At 34.4% G+C, this 18,744-nt stretch overlaps 1 non-coding gene across 1 annotated transcript; it reads left to right on the top strand.

The window, feature by feature from the left end:
* The first annotated feature begins 423 nt into the window (after positions 1-423).
* Positions 424-527, top strand: LOC126028971 (U6 spliceosomal RNA). Its single transcript, XR_007502641.1, has one exon. It is a non-coding gene; the product is annotated as a U6 spliceosomal RNA (small nuclear RNA).
* Positions 528-18,744: the final 18,217 nt, after the last annotated feature.

The raw sequence follows: 18,744 nt of genomic DNA, 5'->3' as shown, positions 1-18,744 counted from the left end.
ATGACATTGAAACTAATGGCATCTTCAAGGGAGAAAACACTACTGTCCAAACAAGTGGTAGCAGAGATAAACAAGTGAGATTACATTACACTGAGAAGCTTCTAAAATTCAAAGGAGACAGTGACTATGGTAAAATGTCACCCATGGAGGAACTATCCACATGACACCCACCAGATATGAACTAATATTTAAGATTTACAAGGGTATTTATAGTAACAAGAAGAAAATCTAACCCCATCAAAAAAGTGGGGAAGAAGAAATGAATCAGACACTTCTTCAAAGAAGAAATACAGATGGCCAAATGGCAAATGTAAAAATGCTCCACATCAGCAATGATCAGAAAGATTCAAATCAAAACAATGAGATATTATCTCATTACAAAGAACAAGGACAACCACTGCTGGCATGAATAAGGGGAGAAAGGTGCTCGTTTCGGTAGCACATATACTAAAATTGGAATGATACAGAGATTAGCGTGGTCCCCTGTGCAAGGATGACATACAAATCGTCAAGCATTCCATATTTTTTAATAAAGAACAACTAAAAAAAATAAGGGGAGAAAGAAAATTCTCATTCACTGGCTGGTGGGAATGCTGTCTAGTCCCACCTTTGTGGAAAACAATGTGGAAATTCCTCAAAAAACTGAAATTGAGCTTCCATATGATACAGAAAATTACTCCTAGGGATATACACTAGGTCTACAAAAACACAATGGTTATAAAGCCTTCCTATATTTATAGCAGCACTATTTACTATAGCCAGAATCTGGAAAACAACCCAGATGCCCAACAAGAGATGAGTTGTTAAAGGGGGCTATGGTACATCCATACAATGGAATACGATGCAGTTGTTAGAAGAAATAAAGTAATGAAATTTGCTTATACATGGAAAGATTTGGGAACTATTATTTTGAATAAAATAATTCAGAAGGAGAGAGATAAGCACAGGACTAGTCTCACTCATATGTGAAATTTAAGAAAAATAGAGGATTACTAATAATACTCAGAGACAATAGAGCTGAAGACTGGAAGGACCAGCTTCATGATAACAAGCTTATCATAAAGAGTTTGTAAGTGCAGTTAGATAAATAAGTACACTAATAGTTACTATGACAATGATATAGAGAGAAATACAATGCCTATCTTGAATAAAGGCAGGTGGAGGAATGTAGAAAATGGGGGATAATGGTGGTGGAAAAGTTGCACTGGTGAAGGGGTCATATACATTTTGTGGCTGAAACCCAATTATAAACCTGTTTGTAACATTTTGTTTAAATAAATAAATTATTAAAAATAATAATTAAGCATTCTCCCTCAATTATCCAATACTTAAAACCCAGAGAAAGAAACTTATAGGGCCCGGAGAGATAGCACAGCGGCGTTTGCCTTGCAAGCAGCCGATCCAGGACCAAAGGTGATTGGTTCGAATCCCGGTGTCCCATATGGTCCCCCCGTGCCTGCCAGGAGCTATTTCTGAGCAGACAGCCAGGGAGTAACCCCTGAGCACCGCCGGGTGTGAGCCAAAAACCAAAAAAAAAAAAAAAAAAAAAGGAAACTTAATAATGAGATATATGTTGGAGGTGTTATAATCCATATATTCTGAGACACACCAATAAGGTACTTACTTTACATAAAATACATTTGTGTATATAGTTAATGACTAATATTGAATATTTATCATTTATTTCTTTTTTGATTTGGTTGAAATATCAATACCATGCATCTTGTCTTAAAATTTTGCCTGGGTTTCTATTTTTCTTTATAATAACTAAGTATTATTTTAAGGTCTAACCTACCATCTGAATAGTAATATATCATTTCTTGCAAAGAAAGAATTTTTGTTGGAAAGAAAACAAGAAATATTATAACGAGATTCTGATGTTACATTATGGTTCTGATAATGAGTGTGATATTTGAGTAGGCAATTGTGTTATTGATTTACATAATTGCTATTCTAGTTCATAGTTTTTGGGTCACACCCAGCCTATGATCAGGGTTTGATCCTGGTTCTGTATTCAGGAAACACTCCTGACAGGCTTGTAGTATTATGGATTGAATCCGAGTCATCACATATAATGCAAATGCCAGTACTCTATAGTATCTTTCTGACTCAGATGCTATTTTTTTATTTAGCTGAAAAACAACATTTATTGAAATGGGGGTAGAATTCAAATGTTAGCACATATGTATAGCAATGTGCAAGGCTTTTTGAGTCTTTACTGTGCAGTATACCCCATAAACCAGGATTATTGGAAATTAGCTTTCATGTATCCCAGCTTTATTCATGTATAATAGATAAATAACACTGCATCTATTTAAATGTGATAGCAATGCTTTGCCATATAGTTTAAAACATATGAACAAAATAATTTGATCACTAAAGTAGGATAGTGTGAGTATCTGAAAGTATCTCTGAAAGTTTCCATATAGTCTTTTATAATCCTTTCTCCCATCCTTTCTCAACTCCAATCAATAAGCAACAACTGATTTCCTGTCTGTCACTATAGATTAGTTTTGTTTTCTTCAGCACAGTATCTCAACTTCAGCACTATTGGCATTTTGTTAATAGATAATTCTTTGTTGTAGAGGGCTGTGTTCTGCATTATCCTTGGTTTTGTCCTCATCCTTTGACTTTAAAACACCCTGTATTTTTTAAATTAATATATTTATAAGGCACCATAATTACAAACATGTTGTAGTTGGGTTTTCAGTTATCCCACCACCAATGCCCCCCCCCATCCTCCTGGCCTCTCCCCACCTCCTGCCTGTACTTGAGGCAGGTATTCTATTTCTTTTCACTCCCTACTATTGTCGGTGATAGTTGTCAGTGTAGTTCTTTCTCTAACTGAACTCACCACCTTTTGTGGTAAGCTTCATACTAAGATCTGGACCTTCCAGCCCTCATCTCTATTATCTCTGTGTATTATTACAATAATGTTCTTTTTATTTTTCTTAAATCCCATAAATGAGGATGAGTGAGACTATTTTGCATCTATCTCTCTTCCTCTGACTTATTTCACTCAGTATATTAGTTTCCATGTCCATCCATGTATAGGAAAATTTTATGACTTTATTTTTACTGATATCTGCATAGTATTCCATTGTGTATATGTACCACAGTTTCTTTAGCCATTCATCTGTTGAAGGCACCTGAATTGTTTCCAGATTCTAGCTATTGTAAATAACACTGCAATGAATATGTATGTGAGGAAGGCATTTTTGTATTGTGTTTTTTGTGTTCCTAGGATATATTTCTAGGAGTGGTATAGCTGGATCATATGGGAGCTCAATTTCCAGATTTTTGATGAATATCCATATTATTTTTCATAAAGGCTGGACTAGACAACATTCCCACCAGCAGTGAACGAGAGTTCCTTTCTTCCACATCCCTATCAGCACTTATTGTTCTTATTTTTTTGATGTCTGTTAGTCTCTATGGTGTGAGATGGCACCCCATTGTTTTGATTTGTGTCTCCCTTATAATTAGTGATGTAGAGCACGTTTTCATGAAAACACCCTGTATTAAGAGCATCCCTGATGCAGTTCCACAACCAAAATTGTTATTAAATATTTGCAAATGTCCTGCAAACATTATCCAGGGGGAAATTTTCTCCCATTTGAGAATCATTGTTCTAGAGTTTTATTTTAATGGAGTAAAATGTGGTGTATGTTTCTTCATGGAATTATTATAGATTCCACATATAAGTGATATCATTCTATATTTGTCCTTCTTCTTCTGGCTTACTTTATTTAACATAATATTTTCTAGTTCATCCATGTTGCTGCAAATTGCATGAATGTATCGTTTTATTACTGCTGTGTAGTATTGCATTGTGTATATGTACCACATCTTCATGATCCACTAACCTGTTGGATTACAATCTAGGTCGATTTCAAATCTTAGCTATTGTAATGAGTGCCGCAATGAATAGTGAATGGTGTGCATACTTACTTTTGGATGAATGTTTACTTTCCTGGGAATAGATACCCAAGAGAGAAATTGCTGGGTCAGATAGTAACTCAATTTTGAGTATAGTGAGGAACTTCCATACTATTTTCCATAGAGGTCAGATCAGGGAGCATTCCCACCAGCAATGAATGAAAGTTTCTTTCTTACCATATCCCCACCAACAGAGATTGTTCCCATTATTTTTAATATGTGCCATCATCACTGGTGAAAGATGGTATCTCATTGTGTCTTGATTTGGATTTTCATAATGATAAGTGAGGATGAATATGTTTTTATGTGTCTGATAGCCATTTGTTGCTCTTCTTCAGAAGTATCCTTTCATTTCTTCTCCCCAATTTTTGATTTTTTTATGTTTTGTGGAGTTATTATTTGTGATTACTTTGTATATCTTACTATAAAAACTTTATTTGATGTGTTGAGTGCAAAAGTTTTTACCATTTAGTTAACTGTCTTCTAGTTTTAGCCCATTTTCTTCTGCCATAAATAAATTTTTAGTTTTATGTAGTTCCAATTTTTTAGGTTTGATGCTATATCTCTTGTCATTGGCATCCTATCATCAAAGACCTTTTTTTTTTTAAGGCATTTCTTTTTTTTTTTTTTTTTAAGTTTTATTTTTTTTATTTGAATACCTTGATTTTTTTTGAGGTGTAAGTCTTGGAGTGTTCTGCGTATGTTCTGCGTATGTTTTTTCAATGAACTTTATGGCTTTGGGCCTGATTTCAAGGTCTTTAATATATTTTGTATTGACTTTGTGTGTAAGGTAGCAGGTCAGACCCTGAAGAGGTTGACTGATGGTGGGATGGAGAATGAGGCCCTTTTCTTCCAGCTCGGAGCACGCGTCTGCCACCCTGTCTAGCCCACGGTTCTGAGGTGAAACGGCGGGTAAACAGCTCGCAGACAATCAGGCTCGTGGAAATATTTGCTTTATTCGGATGGACAAAACTGAAGTCCAAAGACTCAGATTCAGTTCCAGCCAGCCAAAAGCTCCCGGCCTTCCACAGACTCCTGTTTTTATACTCCAGAATCAGGTCCCACCCAATGGTGGGATCTGATACCAACCAATGGTGAAAGCAGAATCAGGTCCTACCCTAGGGTGGGGGCAGAATGCCAGGTATGGATCAATCTTTCATTTCTTACACATCATTATATAATTGTTTCAACACCATTTGTTGAAGAGACTGTCTTTGTTCCATTTCATATTATTGGCCTTTTTTTGGTCAAATATTGACTATATATTTGGGGGTTTGTCACTGGATATTCTATTCTGACTCATTGGTCTGAAAATCTGTATTTGTTTCAATAGCTTGCAGTTTTGATGACTATGGCCTTGTAGTAGAGCTTCAAATTCAATAATGAGATGCCTCCCAGTTTCTTGTTTGTTTCTTTTTTAGCATTGATTTGGCTACCTTTGGTCTTTTATGATTCCACAAGAACTTTAAAATTGATTGTTTAAGTCCTTAAATTATGATGTCTGAATTTGAATAGGATTACATTGAATCTATATAGTAGTTTAGGTAAAATGGCCATTTAGATGATATTGATTCTTCCAACTCATGAGCATTGAATGTTCTTCCATTTCCTTAGTTCTTTTTTGATGTCTTTCTGAAGTGTTTTGAAGTTTTTTGATATAGGTCTCTCACCATTCTTGTTAGGTTGACTCCTAGTTATAGTTTTGGACCTTATTTTAAATGGGATGGACTCTTTTATCTCTTTCTCCTCTGATTCATTATTTGTATAAAGGAATGCAACTGTCTTTTGTGTATTGACTTTGTAGACAGCCACTTTGCTGTAGTGGTTTATTGTTTCTAGGAGCTTTCCTGTGGACTCTTTAGGGTTTTTGATGTATATTATCGTATCATCTGCAAATAGAGATAGTTTGTCTTCCTCGTTCCCTATTTGAATTCTTTTGAATCCCTTCTCTTATCTGATTGCTTCTAACACTATGTTGAATAAGAGTGGAGACAGTGACAGTCTTGCCTAGTGCCTGACCTTATTGAAAATGCTTTCAGTTTTTCACCTTTAAGTATAATGTTGGCTGTGGGATCTTTATAGCTGTAACTATCTTGAGGAAGATTTCTCCCAATCCTATTTTGCTGAGTGTTTTCTTCGTGAATGGGTATTAGACTTTGTCAAATGCCTTCTCTGTATTATGTGATTTTTGTCTTTATTTTTCTTGATGTGGTGTATGATGTTGATTGATTTGCATATGTTGAACTATCCTTGCATCCCTGAGATGAAACTCACTTGGTCATGATGTCTAATCTTATTGATATGTTGCTGGATTTGGTCTGCTAAGATTTTGTTAAGGATTTTTGCATCCATGTTGATTAATGAGATTGATTTGTAGTTTTTGTTCTTGGTTTCTATGTCAGTTTTGCTAATGAGCATGAAAGAAAAAAAGCTTTATAGAAAGAGTTAGGGAGGATTCCTGTCTTTTTGATGTTTTGGAGGAGTCAAAGGATCAATGGTAGTGATTCTTCTTTGAAAGATAAAATTCATCTATAAAACAGTCTGGTCCTGGACTTTTATTCTTGGGGAGTTTCTTAATTACTGTTTCAATTTACTTTCTTGTGACTGGCCTGTTTAGGCTTTCTACTTTCTCCTCATTAAATCTTGGGAGATGACATCTTTTAAGGAATCTGTCCATTTTTTTCTGGGTTCTCTAACTTAACTGAGAACAGTTGTTCATAATAAGTCCTCATGATGTCTTGAATTTCTTGAGGTTCTTTAGTCTCTGTGTTAGTCTTCATTTGCATTATTATTTATTTGAGTGTTTTCCCCTTTTTTTCTTGTGAATATTGCCAGTTTGTCTATCTCTTTTATTATTTAAAAAATTGGCTCTGGTCTCACTGATTCTTTATATTGTTTTCTTATTTCTATGTTGTTTATTTCTGCTCTGTTTTTATTATTTCTTTTCTTCTCCCTGTGTTTGGGTTGCTTTGCTACTGGTTTTCCAGATACTTAGTTGTTCCTCTAAGCTGTTGTGTTTTGTCATTTTCCTCTTTTCTAATGTAGGCTTGTATTGCTATGAATTTCCCCCTAATTACTCTTTTGCTGTGACCCATAGATTTTGGCAATTTGCTTCTCTATTGTCATTCATCTTAAGGAAACTTTTTATTTCTTCCTTGATTTCCTCTCTGAACCAGCTGTTGTTGAACAGCATACTGTTTAATCTCCAGGTGTTAGATTTTCTCCATTTCTTTTACAGTCACTATGGATATCTGTTATGTTGTGGTCTGAGTGGTGCTTGATATAGTTTTTATATTTGTGACATTATTTAAGTTAGCTTTGTGTCCTAAGGTATGATTGATCCTAGAGAAGGTTCCATGTGCACTTGAGAAGAATGTGTAGTTTACTTTCTGAGGGTGGAAGCCCTGTATAGGTCCATTAGACCTAGTTCCTCTCTTATTTAGGGCTCTTATTTCTTTGCTAGTGTTCTGCCTAGTGGATCTGTCTAGTGGTGATAATGATGTGTTGTAATCTCCCAAGATTATCACATTTCTGTTTATACTTTTCTCCAGACTACATTTGGTGCATGTATGTGATCAGATATTCCCCTGATCAATAAGTAGTGTCCATCTTTGTCTCTGAGTACTTTCTTGAGTTTGAATGTAATTTGGTCTGATATAAGTATTGCTGTCCCAGCTTTTTCTTTTTTGTTTTCTAGTGCATGTATAATTAATTTTCATCATTTTACTCTAAGCCTGTGTCTGTACTGAACTTTTAAGTGTATTCTTGCAGACAGAAGGTATATAGGTTTTGTTTCCTGATCCAATCTTCTACTCTGTGCTTTTTAATGAGTTAGTCCACTGACATTTGAGGAAATATTGATGGGGGGCAGGGTTATTGTGATGTTATATTATGTAGGATTGTTGTTACAATTAAGTGTTTATTTTGTGTAATTAATCTTTGAGCAGTTCATTTAGAGTCATTTTGGTTAGCACAAATAATTTAAGTTTTGTCTGAGAATATTTTTAACTCTTCCTTCCATATAAATGAGATTTTTGCTGGGTAGTGGTCTCTAGTAGTGGATTTTTTTTCAGTTGTTTAAATATGTCATTCCACTGTCTTCTTGCCTAAATTGTTTGAAATGTAAGATATGGTTTGATTTTTATTTCCTTCATTTATACTTCAGATTTTTTCCCTCCCTATTGGTTTGAAGAATTCATCTCTCCTGCCTTTTTTTTTTTTTTTCAATTTGAATTATTATATAGGTCTGGCTGTTAATCTGTGAGGGTCTATTTTGTATGGTACTCCTTTTGCCTCTTGGATTTGTACAGAAGCTCTTTCCAAAAAGTGGGAAAATACTATGCTATTATTTCCCTCACTACTTTCCTTTTCCTTTTTCTTTTTCATCCTCTTCTTATTCTATAAGTCATAGAATTATTTTGTCTTTGATCATAAAGTACCTTATATTTTCTTCCAATTTTTTTTTTTTGGTTTTTCAGGCCACACCCATTTGATGCTCAGGTTACTCCTGGCTAAGGGCTCAGAAATTGCCCTGGCTTGGGGGACCATATGGAACGCTGGGGATCAAACCGCGTTCTTCCTTGGCTAGCTCTTGCAAGGTAGACACCTTACCTCTCGCGCCGCGCCACCTCACAGGCCCCATTCTTCCAATTTTTGTCTCTCATTTTTTTTTTTTGGATAGAAAAGCTCTTTATTTTGGGGGTCCTGCTTCAGAACTTCTGGAATGCTTTTCTCATTTCTTTATTGACTTCTTTGTTGATGCTGGCTTGCATTTTGTCTTCAAGTTCATCCATACAATTCTCTATGTGTATAATTCTGCTATACTGGCTTAATAGCATGATTTTTAGTTCCCTTATTTCCATTTGTATGAATTTTCTCATTTGCTGATAAAGTTATTCTTTGAATCGGTTGAATTTGTACATTTATAGATTTTTTTAAATTTCTCTGGCTAGTGATTCCTTGAATTCCATTCTTAAACCATTAACTGATGATTTTAGGTCCTCATCTAAAAGGTTTGCGCATTTTCGAGGAGTTGGAAATTTGCTAGGATTTCTCTCCATATCTTCAGCCTCTGGTGTCTTCCTTAGTTTCTCCTATGTTCTTTGCATTGAGTAGTTTAGAGTGCTGGAGTTTTAGAGGTGTTTTAAAATAGCAGTCTGTTTAATTGTGTAAAAGGCGGTTGGAGATATATCTGCTTTTGGGTTTATTTATTGTAGGTAAGTGAGTATGGTAGAAATGTTGCAAACTAGTTTGTTGGATTTGGGCTGTAAATTTTCTTTTCTTTTTACTTTTCTGTTGGTTTAATTTGGATCTGGTTTGGGGCTGTAGATTTTCTAAGGAAAGAAATGTTGCATCAGATCAGCCTAGAATCTTTTGGTATAAACTAAAGCGTCCGTGAAGTTTGTGGGGCAGTACAACTATGGGCAGAGTGTGTATGAGCAGTTTCCTTAGACTTCTCCTGAGCAGGATCAGTAGGGCTTTTGGCTAGCAGCTGTTGAAGATGCAGTGGAGGAAGGTTGGGGGATGAACCCATTTACACGTGCTTCAGGTTTAAAACCTGTCTTAGGAGTTTCTGCACCCCATTCTCACCGAGCTAGGGTCCACAAGGTTGTGATGCAGAGTGTTTATGGGGGTCGCACTGACCTCTCCTGAGAAGGAAAAGTAGAGGCTTCTGGCAGGCAGTGGTTGGAGAGATGCAGTGGAATAAAAGTCCTCTTTGAAAAAATCTCTACACCTTATCATAAAAGTGCTTTAGAGTGAATATTCGTTCTTAAAGTAGATAACACATATAAGCGTACAGCACCGTGTAGGAATCACAGTTTTGGGTTTTGATACTAGCATTTCCATTTCCTATCTGTTAGTGATAGAAAGTGTTTTTCTTACTCACTTTTCAAGATAACTTGAAAATAAAGCCTGAGGTATATATATATATGTGTGTGTGTGTGTGTGTGGTGTGTGTGTGTTGTGTGTGTGTGTGTTTGCATGTATTTTTTAGTCTATTAAAATAGAAAATATTTGTTTATCAAACAATCTAAACTGTGTCATTTGATTTAAATTTTTTGCATTTTTTTTTTTTTTTTTTTTTTTTTTTTTTTTTTTCTTAAGTGTTATATGCACTGAGAAAATTTAGTATGTTTCCAAGAACCTGAAAAATACTGCAGTTCAATAAACCAATAGAGATATAGGAATATGGATGAGATCTGGAGATGGCAGAGAGAGAAGGGTGATGAAATAATTCAGTGAAGCATTGATACATTTATTGTGGTAGGTAAAATCTGGGTTGGACTTTGATGGATGAATAGGATCTTCTATGGGGCTACTGGAGAAGGGAATTCCATTAGCATGATAAGCATGCAAGCACAGAGGCATAAAATAGCCTGGTGTATTTGAAGAACTGTAAAAGTAACTTAGTATTACTGTAGTATGATATAAGTTCAGATTCAAGTGATATGATATGAGTAATAACAAGAGTCAACCAAGAAGGAACTATTTTATCTTACTAATAAATTTGGACTTTATTTTACAAATGCTGGGAAGCTAGTGAATTGTTTTAAGCAAGAAATACAAACTGGTTAGTGTTTTTGAAAGATTGCTTTGGTGCCCGTGTGAAGAATTGATTTAAATGCCTGTTCTCATTACTGAAGTCTAGAGATTTTTAGTTCATCAATATTTTATTGTTTCCTTGTCATAAATTAACATTGATTTGTGCAATTACTAAATGGCAAAAAAAAAATGACTTCTTAAAAGAGAAAAGTAAATCCTTAACATAATTTTAATTTAAAGAGCCAGATAAATACATAAAAGTGTTTTTTCTTGTTTAAATGGAAATGCCATTTAGTAGTGACAGTTTGAGAGTGTTTTTAGCTGCATTGTAACATTAAAAGTCTCCTGTGGGAACCTGAGACCTAAAAGCGCCCAAAATTAGTGAGCTTGGACTGTCTCATTTGGGACAGAGAGAAAGGACAATTTACTCTTTAGAAATGAGATTCACAACCTGTGTTGCACTGAAGAGGGCATAGGATTCATAAGACACACATATCTGTGTCTGTATCATGATTTCAAAAGCATCACAATCAATGTCCTTAAAATTATATTGTCCTGGGCTAATCCTGAATGCTACTATTGATTTTTGTCCTCATGTTCTATACATATATTGTGACCCCTTCTTGATAACAAATGCCTTGTTTGTTTATACTTCTCTCAGGTATGCTCTTGGTTTCCCCTTTACAGAAACTTCATGTGGTTTGCTAACTTGGAGTTTCACATTTTACCCTTTACTTCCCTTGACTGAAAGTCATGCATCAGATATGCATTGGTCATGCATTAATCATGTGTAAACCCCTTCCCTGTTGACTGCAGAACCACTCTTAGAGTGTGCTCCTGTGCTAACCATATTATGTACATGGATGTGTTGTGGCCTTGGAAAATGCTGGTCCTATATTTCAATGTTTTTCACTTCCTAGAGGCAACTTGTAGATGAAACAAACTCTAGCATTCAAAGTCTGAATGGATTTTTCTGCAGCAGTGTTTGATTTAGCACGTGGTAGGCTGGGCTCTTCATTTTTTTTGGATGGAGCTCTGGATATTGAGAAACTTAAGGGAAATCAGAGGAAAGGAAATAAGAAGAGAGGGAATATGTGGAAAGTAATTCTACCGTATAGAAATGAAATTTGACATGACATAAATCTGAATAGCTGAGGTGTATTCCTAGAAACACTGTCTTCAGTCTGATGCATATCAAACAGGGTCCCTTTACTATGAAACTAACTTTCATCTGATCCGAGTTTTGATATTTTTTCAGGGTTTGAGAACCTAACCCCAGATTCCAAAGTAGACAGGTATGAAAAGGAATATAAGGATATAAAAATAGAGCTAGGAAAATCTAAAATGAGTTGATGTATCTAGTGGAATTATTAATCATAAGGTGACATTTAAGTTTGTCTATCCTATGGGGAACTTTGTAGACCTACAAAACTATCTGCATTTGGAAACACATAATTCAATCTCTATGTATAACAAAATTAGTGCTGTTAATGAACCTCTCATGCCTCCGACAATGGCTGTGATTATTTTCCATTAGTCATGTCATAATGCTATTAGAACATGTTTGCACGTGTCATATAAAATCAGTAGAAAAATGATACATTATAAAAGAGAAAAGATACGAGAATTAGTCTAAGATGATTCATGGTAAATGTTTTTAGATATTTGATGATTCGATATATGCTAACAGAATTATATTATTCTATGTGGCTTCTAGTAGTAGAACTAGAGCAATATCGGAAATGCTTTTATTAAATAATTTGAACTGATAACAACTGCTTCTTAATATTGATTTCTTGAAATGAAGGCCTAGTAATATTTGATCAGATCACAGATTACTTGATTGAAATTGAAAATAAATTATAAAAAAAAGAAAAGAAATTATATGTTTTCCAAGTCTCATAAAAATATAATATAATATAATATTGGTCAGATCACAAGTTACTTGATTGGAATTGACAGTGAATTATATGTTTTCAAAATATCATAAAAATTTAATATGATATTTAAATATGCTTAGTGTCAGTATTTTGAGTTATGATCATTATACAACTATGTTCCTGTATCTCAATTAATTATACATTCAAGCAGTAGAGAAGTTCACTATTTATTAAGTTTTCTTATTAACCAATAGTAGTTATTTTCTATTTATTAATTTAAGTGAGGATTTAAAGGTAATCTTTAAAGAAGAAGTGATGGTTATAGATGGCAAAAACTCACAGTATACATGTAAAAAAAATAAAATGCAATTATCTTTTATTTCCATAATTCTTCCTCCAAAACTTGTCCTCTTTTAACATTTCTGGCACTCTTCAGAAAATAAGGTCACATGTTTTTTTGTTTTTGGTCTATTTTTAGATATGCATGGTGGTGCTCCAGGGTCAGTGCACAGGGTTTCACTTGGAAATGCTTTGTGTTCTATTCCTTTCTCTGGGCTTTGCTTAAGATTTTATGTGCTACAAATAAGTGAACAAACTTTGTATGAACTAAACACCTTATATAGAATACCAAAAGTAAAAACTATATAAAAGATACTTCATATTTTAAATTATAAAAATTTGTGTCTCAAAGAACATTGGAATAGTAAAAAGATAATGTGCAGAATGAGAGAAAATCTTTGCAAGTAATATATCTGATTAAGGTCTTATTTTAAAACATATGAAAAACTTTTATAACAATACTAAGAGACAAGTAATCCAATTGAAAAATGGGCCAAAGATCTGAGTAGACATTTCTCTAAAGAAGATATATGAAAGGCCTATATGCACATGAAAAGATGCTCAACATCATTAGTCATTAGGAAAGTGCAAATCAAAACTCAAATGGAATGCCATTTCGAAGTCATTCAAATGGCTATAATAAAAGAGGTGGACAAGAACAAATGTTGGTAAGGCATGGAAAAATTGGAATGCTTATGCAATGCTATTAGGAATGTAAAATGCAGTCACTTTGAACAATAATTTTCTAGTTCTTCAAATACCTAGGGTTAAACATAAAATCTAGTAAATCCATTTCTAGATATTTACTCACAAGGAAACAAAAAACAATGGTCTACTCAAAATAAATTGTATACAAGACTTTCAGGAGCATTTTGAATTGTCAAAAAGTAGAAACAACCCAAGTGCCCAATAGACAACAATGTGATCTAGCCATGCAACAGAATTAAATCTGAAACCATATTGCATTGAAACAAATGCAATATGGTTTGGTTTTTGTTTTCATTACAGTTTGTTCTTAGACCACCTACGATGGTACCCTGGCCTTACTTCTAACTCTGCACTCAGGGGTTACTCCTACCAATGCTAGAAGGGATCGTATGTGGTCCCAGGGAATCAAAAATATTTGCAATATGCAAGGCAAATGCCTTACCCACTGTACTATCTCTTCAGCCTTTTAATTGTATTACAGATAAATGTGGATGACCTTAAACATCAAATTAAGTGAGAGTATTGTCACCATAGACAAGAATTTTTGATCTCATTAATATCAAGAATTAATAATAAACAAATATATAGAAATTGAAAGTGTCTTGGTGGGTACCTGGGATTGAGGGCAAAAAGTATGGTGAATAACCTAATTGTTATATAGCTTCTTTGGGGGGATAGTAGGAATATTTAATAATAAAATTATGGGGATAGGTGCATGATTCACAACTCTATAAAGATGTTGAAAATCATGCTATTGTCTGGTTTAAATAGGTAAATACATAGATGGAATGAAAATGACTTAGAAATAAATTGTAGAGGGCTGGAGCAATAGCACAGCGGGTAGGGCATTTGCCTTGCATGAAGCCAACCCTGGTTTGATCCCTGACATCTCATATGGTCTCCTAAGCCTGCCAGATGTAATTTCCAAGTGCAGAGGTAGTTATATAATCTTTAAACATCGCTGGGTATGGCCCTAAACAAAAGCACACAAAAAGAAGTAAATTGGAGACTAGAGAAATAGTACAGTGACTTGCATGCAGTGGGCATGTGTTTGACCCCCGTACTGCATACAGTTTCCTAAGCACTGTCAGGAGTAATCTTTAGTGTAGAGCCAGTAATATAAATTATAAATTTACACTGAGTGTATCTAGTAGAGCACTGCTGGATGTGGCCCCAAAAGACATAAAGTCATTAGAAACAAACATGATTCCATAGATAATGAAGATTCCACATGGCTACCTTTTTTTTACTTAAACATTTTTAGAGATTTTTGTTCCATATAAGAACTTAAAAAATTGCCCTTTTGGGGTTTGGGGGTAGAGGCTGAGGAGCCCAAGGACTCCACAAGTGAGCCTAGTCAAGCAAGCCATGGTTCAAGAAAAGAGCCTGAGGATGTGATGCTGCTAGTTTTCTGTAGTACCATAGATATGTGAGTCAACCAGCTGATGTTTTCAGAATCTTTTGGGCTATATCTCTGATGCTCAGAAAACCATACGTTTCTAGAGATAAAATCTTTCCTTGTGTTCACTGTAACTGCTATGCCTTTAGTTCCAAAGTTACCTATATTCTAATATTAGATTATGCCATATGCGAATTTATAAGATATTTGGTTGGTTTCTTAATTTGAATACATGTATTGATATTTCTAAAATTAAAAGGAACTTTCTTATTGGTACTAATGACCATCAGAAAAGAATGAATGAGAAGCATCAAGAAAACAGAAGCACAACAGGGAAAAATCAGGTGAATGGGCTTTTGTTTTAGTTGATGAGATTAGGAAAACTAGCAAGGAGACAGCACAGCTGTGTACAGCCATTTCATTTGAATATCTTCCTCATTTGATTCTGCATTCTCCGGATATTAAAACTGGACCATCAGGCTTTCCCCTAATATAATGAAATTCTGAGTAAATTCAGTGTACCTATGTGGTGGATGATTTTGCTTTTTGATTAGATCTGCTTTGCATTTCTTTGTAGAAGTCTACAGGTCTTTAATATTTTATATCTTATTTTCATATTTTTCTCTTCCTTGCTATCTCAGTCCTGTTAGTTTACTTTTATTAATAATGGAGTGCTTGAGGGAGATAACTATTCTTTTTTTTTATAAATGTTTAGTAATACATTTGCTGTTTGTTTTCTGATACAGTCATTTTATCAGGTTAATGACATTACTAGATGAATAATTTTATCCTAAAAATCAGGAATAAATGTGAAACTTTACCCAATTTGGGGGGGAGATTCATCATAATTGTTGTTTTGTGTTGATTTTTTCTTCTTTAATCCATTCATGTGAAGAAATGCATTAATGCATTTTCTAATTTATTTTCAATCATTCATTTGGCATTCATTTCACACATATTTGTTTAGTGCCTTCTACATGGCAGATGCTGTTCTGAGCACCACTGATACAGTAATAAGCAAAACAGACATTATTCTTTAAAAACATTGCTAAAAGCAATCTGTTAACATTTATTTTTCTGCACTCAGATTTTAGAACCATCTCAAAAATTATTTATACACACAAATATATAGTACATTGTCTAAAATATTAATGTCCATCTATAGGGGAGTGTTGAAATGTATTTTGTCTTAGCAGCATGGAATGAAACAAGTATACACAAATAGGGCAAGTCTAAAATAAAGTGACAGTTTTATGTATTTGTATAATCTTCTCATTATAAAACATAAATACAAGAACAGATATGTGTTCATAATTTCTATGGGCATAAAATATAAACAAAGGGATAGAGTGGTTGTACAATGGACAGGCAACTTGTTTATCATGCACATGACAGACCCAGGTTCTATCACTGGCACCTTATAGTCCCCCTAAGCACAGAGCTAGCAGGGATTTCTACGCATAGGATATTAAATAATAACTACTAATAAAGGATTCTTTATATTTGAGCTGTGAGAGTTTTTGACCAGATAGTGCTTAGGTTTTACTCCCTGGCTCTGTGCTCATAGATTACTCCTATTGGTGCTCAAGGGACTATATGAGATGACAGGGACTGAACAGGAGTCACTTGCATTCAAGAACAAGTGCTTTACACATGTACTATTTCTCCAGTCAAATAACAGATTTCTTTCAAATGTTTTAATTTACTTTGACAATTGTACCAATATTATATTACCAGTGGAGTCCTTTGCAATGCTGGTGAGGAGTAAAGAGCACAAAGACAAATGTTCATTTTTCAATTTAGATCATAGTACTTGATATTAAAATTTTCATTTTTACAATAGGCAGGTATGATTGTTATAAACTACAAAAGGAGAAAAATTAATGACAGAGCTGGAGCCTGGAAGGAGGACATAGGACCTATTTGAACTCCTCGGGTCATTGGTCAATTGCAAGCCACGGAACTGTCAAACTAATTTAAGAAGGCTTTTTTCTCCCCCACACAGTGTAAAAGAAGAGCTATATAATAGCATCAGAAAAGCTGAAGCACTGTCAGGACATACTCCTAGCTCACATTGCCCTACTCTATTCACGACAGCTGCAACCAGAAATTGCAGAACCAAGCCTCCAGGAGCACCCCACAGCCAGCCTCCTTTCCCACCTCAGCTCACTTCCAAATGTGAATCCAGCTTGAGAGTGTTTTATGGAGGGAATTTTAAATCTCATTTAAAGTCCTATTTGCAAAGGAATCTAAAAATAGCATTTTCAGGTTTCCAAATGCATGGGACAGTATACTGCAAGGATGTGAGAATGGAGAGCAGCAGGCAAAGCAAATAAATAAATGGCTGCTTCCCGACAATAGCTCAGAAGATCATTTATTCACTGGAAAAGTCTTTTGCATTGTATTAATAATAGATATTTAATGTAGGGAAGTAAGAAAAATAAGCAAGCTTGCATAAGAAAAAAGTCAATAAAATGATATGAAATTCCCCTCTTCCAAAGTTAGTATTCTGATGTCTAATCTTTCCAGCATATGTACAGACAATCCTCAAACACACTAAGAAACCTAGAATTATATAGTTGATGGCATTGCTTTAAATGGGTAGACAAGCTTGATGTGGTGTATAAGAAGTACAGTTAATAAAAGTCATAAACAAGTATTGTCTTAATAACTTATTAAAAAACTTATTGAACAATGAGACACAGTGGTTCTTAAAAATTAAGTTTATGTCTGAATTGCTGTATTAAGTCAAAGAAGGCTATCCTTCATTCATTTTTAATGCACTCTAATTTTTTACTCAATAAGCACTTGTTTTCTATTAACTTAAAAATTTTTTTGGAAAATACTTTCCTTCATATCTTTTCCCTACTAGTATTGGGGGAAATTTTAAATGCTTTCCAGCTTTAAAATAATTACAATAAACTTACTAGACTAGTAATTAATTATGCACATATCCCACAGACCACACAATTTCTCAATACTTTTGTTACTATTTTTCTAAACTGCCTCTTTCTAAAGGTCCAATCAGCTATGAAATATAACTGCAAAAGTGGACAATTCATGAAGAGATTTCCATCTTTAGTAAAAAACGTTGGAATCCTGACTTTGATTCTCAGACCTGCTTTTTATATAGCAGGTGACCTTGAGCTCATTATGAACCATTGGGTGTCTGCATTTATGAAGCTGAGCACAGGGATTAAAAGTAGTTCCTATTTGCTTCCTGAAATTTGACAAGGACTGCCAGCTCCCTTGCAGAGAATGTCCTATATACATATTATAGCTAATTAAAGGTAAAACAGTAATGTAGTCCAAGAGATAGAGTTCTTTGATTTGGGCCTAAATTGTAATCATGAGAGAACAGCCCACAATTTCTAAAAGCAATGACCAAATTTTAAAATAACAAAAGTGCACATAATTTATAGAGTGAAGGAATGAGAAGACTACTTCAAATGAAAGATTTCTGAGCAATATACAATCTTCTATTTGCAAGTCTAGTATTCTATATATTTACAGACAATATCTGGTAGGACTTACATAAATTGTGCTTATTAATGTGAATAAAAATTACAAGCTGATTTTTTCCAAGTTCTTTATTTACTTGGAAATATAGATTTTATTTATTACCTATAAAAATATAAGTAAATGGGGTCAGAGCAGTGCACAATTAGTAGGACTTTACCTTGCATGCTCTAACCTAGGATTGACTGTGGTTCGATTCCCTCCGCGTCCTATATGGTCCGAGTGGCTTCTGAGTGCATAACCAGGAGTAACCCCTGAGCCTCACCAGGTGTGGCCCAAAAAAAGCAAAAATATAATGTTATATTATATTATATATTATTATAGTTATATATATAAGTAAATGTATTTTTAAATCTATGCCATAAAGAAGAAAGTTGTGCTTGGTGGATTCATTTTGAGGAAAGGGCCAGTAGATGA

The sequence above is a fragment of the Suncus etruscus genome, chromosome 1 (assembly GCF_024139225.1).
Source record: "Suncus etruscus isolate mSunEtr1 chromosome 1, mSunEtr1.pri.cur, whole genome shotgun sequence".
In the NCBI taxonomy this organism is placed as follows: domain Eukaryota; kingdom Metazoa; phylum Chordata; class Mammalia; order Eulipotyphla; family Soricidae; genus Suncus; species Suncus etruscus.
The sequence above is the reverse complement of the archived record's forward strand: the minus strand, read 5'-3'. Positions and strand labels throughout refer to the sequence as shown.